The 3,400-nt window shown below is 45.3% G+C and overlaps 1 long non-coding RNA gene across 1 annotated transcript in view; it reads left to right on the plus strand.

Annotated features, from left to right (window-relative positions):
* Positions 1-636: 636 nt before the first annotated feature.
* The window catches only part of LOC103877251, a 50,141-nt gene continuing 47,377 nt past the window's right edge, over positions 637-3,400 (plus strand). The window contains exon 1 of the long non-coding RNA XR_004178404.1: positions 637-1,154. This is a non-coding gene — a long non-coding RNA (uncharacterized LOC103877251). The remainder of the gene's footprint in view (positions 1,155-3,400) is intronic.

Here is a 3,400-nt window from a genome sequence, read left to right on the forward strand (position 1 = left end):
TGCTCAGCATGTCAGTGCTTCTGACAACTCCCAGACTGAAACAGTGGTCTCTGCTAGACCTCCTCTAAGGATAGAATAAGTTTCAGAAGCTCTGCTTGGCTGCTGTGATTTGACTCGGACTGAGTGACATGACCTCAGGTCTCCTTGTACAAGGACTTCGCTAAATCTTTGGTGATTATAGAAGTAAAGACCTACTCACTACATTACTTTCCTGTGAGGCTCCCAGTGGCATAGGCTTCACCCAGGAAGCCAGGCAGCAGTGCCTTCAACTCTGTGGTTCTTCACAAGTAACATATTTGGCCTCTTTTTGGATCCACATCATCAATTACCATATCCACCACCATCCAATCCACACCCCATCCACCATAATCAAGGGCAGTTTAATTGAACAGTATCTGACCTCTCTGTGTTCTTTTGATGCTCCCATTCCTGCAGTCTGCCCAATCTCAAATTCTGAACTTTGGAAAATAAAACAGTTTACATCATCCTGTATTTTCTCAGTGATCCATGGAAAATACGACATTTTTAGTATACTGCATCTTCCAGCATCTGCATTTTATTTTTAAAACCAACTTTTGAAATGTTATTAACTCCCTTTTTCTATCAGCAAGAGGTAATTGTAATCAAAGAATTTTAGTATTGGGAACTTGTGTCTGCTATGAAATTACAAAACATATTTAACACTCACAACCTTGATGTTACTGATTGTCCTCAGCCAATTCCCCCTGAGGAGAACTAGTGGAGAATCCTGTCTCTACTGTCTCATGGAGTGGAGAAGAATGGTAAATAGAAGAAGCAGGAATTTAGAAAGTGGGAAATGCCAATGTTACACATAACCAAATATTTTCTTTAAAATGTACCCAAAACTATTAAACCCTAAGATGTATTCGACATGTTTTGCCAGAGATGATCAATTGTCTGGCTGTTTTGCTCAATAAATTTAAACAAATGCAGGCAAGGAAGCAGGATTCAGATGAGCTTCCATTCTCCTTGCCCTTTCCTCCCAATTTTTTACTCACAGGGCCCTAGAACCTCCTCATTCTCCAGTCGCTTATGAGAGTCAAGGCTGCGGCAGGAGACAGGAACATAAACAGGGCACTGACCTGGCACAATGGCTAACACTGGACTCCCAGCACGTGGGGAGGCCAAGCCAGGTGGGTGGCTTGAGCCCATGAGTCTGGGAACAGGCTGGGCAACATGGTGAAGCACCGACTCTACAAAAAAATAGAAAAATTAGCCATGCTTAGTGGCATGCCCCTGTCGTCCCAGGCAGAGTCCTCAGCAGCAAACTCTGCCCTGAATTCTCCAACAGCCTCTTGTTCTGCAGATTCAGAGACGCTGCTGAACTGTTCAGACAAGCAGCACATGTGAGCAGCTGGGACACACCAGCAGGGAGGTTTCTGTTCGGGGCTGTACCACCGTGGGAGGAAGCTGTGTACCTTGCATGCAGTAATAAACCCCAACATCCTCAGCCTCCACTCTGCTGATTTTCAGTGTGAAATCAGTGTCTGACCCACTGCCACTGAACCTGTCAGGGACTCCAGAGGCCCGGTTGGAAACCTCATAAATCAAGAGCTGTGGAGACTGGCCTGGCTTCTGCAGGTACCAATCCAAATAGGTGTTTCCATCATCACTATCGAAGAGGCTCTGACTAGACCTGCAGGAGATGGAGGCCGACTCTCCAGGGGTGACGGGCAGGGAGAGTGGAGTCTGGGTCATCACAATGTCCCCACTGGATCCTGAAATAATAACAGAGAAGCACAAGGGTATATAGACACATTTTGACCAAGGTTCCTGATTTCCCTTAAGATATTGATTTACAGTTATATATATTTTCAAGTTTGGATTTATATCATAAAAAGTAAACTTTCTAAAATGAACCCATTATTTACTAGCCAGCAGGGAACTCTTTATTTTCAAGATCTTAACCAGAGCCCAGGTCATTGTTCCTGGGAGGTGATTCATGCTTATTCCTGACAGAAAAATATGAATTCTTTTTCCTGGAGCATAGACCATGTGCCTCTAACACATTCTTGAAATAAATATATGAAGGTGTGGAGCCCAGAACTCACCTTCCCATCCCATTTTCCCACCTCATTTTAATCCTCTCCTTACCAGGGAGCCAGAGCATTAGCAGTCCCAGGAGCTGAGCAGGGAGCCTCATTATGAGAAGGTGACCTGAGGAGTCCTGATCAGTCAAGGCAAGGTTAGTGCTGAGCTTTTATCTCACACTCACAATGGAGGGACCTTTTTAGGGGACAACATGCAAATCACCTGGTGGGTGCAGCAGTGTGAAAAGGGTCAGTGGTGTAGAGCGGGGATGTCTCTTCCATGAACAATGTGACATAAAATGTTCGTTGGAGCAAAACAAACATAGTTCAAGTCAAGTTCGCCTGTGTTCAAGGGAAGAAGGCTCTGATTGTGAAAGTTGGGACCTTGGGCAGGGACACATTGTGCAGTGCATGCCACACTGAGAAAGCACAAGGACCCTGACAATGTGGAAATGTGTTTCCAGGATGCATCTCTGGGAGGTGAATGTCATCCTGCATGACTCCCTCCAGTCAATCTAGAGAAGAAAACAGCCCCGTTCCCACAAGCACAGACGGGCAGAGGGCCTGCAAATGAAAAGTGCTCCTGAGCCAGTTCAAGTGTTGCCTGGTATCCACTGTTACCAGGGTAACTGGTGAAGATGATTCAATGCAAGTGTTAGAATCTCCCCTTCCCTGGCACCTGGTAAGTAGGCCCCAAAAAAGCGCTATGGCCAAGGGCCTCACAGGGAGAATGATGTGTATCTCTACATTTAGAGCCAAGAGCCCAGTGTAAGCAAGAGGAAATGGGGCAAGAATTTTATGCCTCAGGCAGTGAATCTAAAATTCCTGGTGACCAACTGTTCAATCTGTGATATATCCCATCATGATCATCTCACATGTACAAGATTAACCAGCAGGATCTCATAGGGAAGAATTTCCTCAGTTAATGATACAGAACAAATAAGAAATGACATTGCATGATGTTTTTCTGAGTGGTGTTTAGGAAAACTCTTCTCACACAGTCTCCCTGGTCATGTGGGATCAGGTCCTATCAGGGCTTCCAGGTTCTTGCCAACCCTGAGTGAGACCTGAGTCTCCCCCAGCCTGGATGTGGTGCAGTCACAGCCGTGAGTCTGCAGTTGAGAAGGAAATTGTCTACGTGAGAAGAGCAAGGACTGCATCTACAGTTTTATGTCTCAGGGTAACCTGTACCTGAAGCTGACATTTTCATGGTTTCATGTAAAGAAGTGCACAGCTCAGGGATGTGAGTCTGCCCCACAGCGGATCATTACAAACGGTAACAATCTCATGTTTCTTCATTTGTTAGTGATGTGCTTATGATTTAATTGAACAGCTCCTGAATAATGGTG

The sequence above is a fragment of the Papio anubis genome, chromosome 14 (genome assembly GCF_008728515.1).
Source record: "Papio anubis isolate 15944 chromosome 14, Panubis1.0, whole genome shotgun sequence".
Lineage (NCBI taxonomy): Eukaryota > Metazoa > Chordata > Mammalia > Primates > Cercopithecidae > Papio > Papio anubis.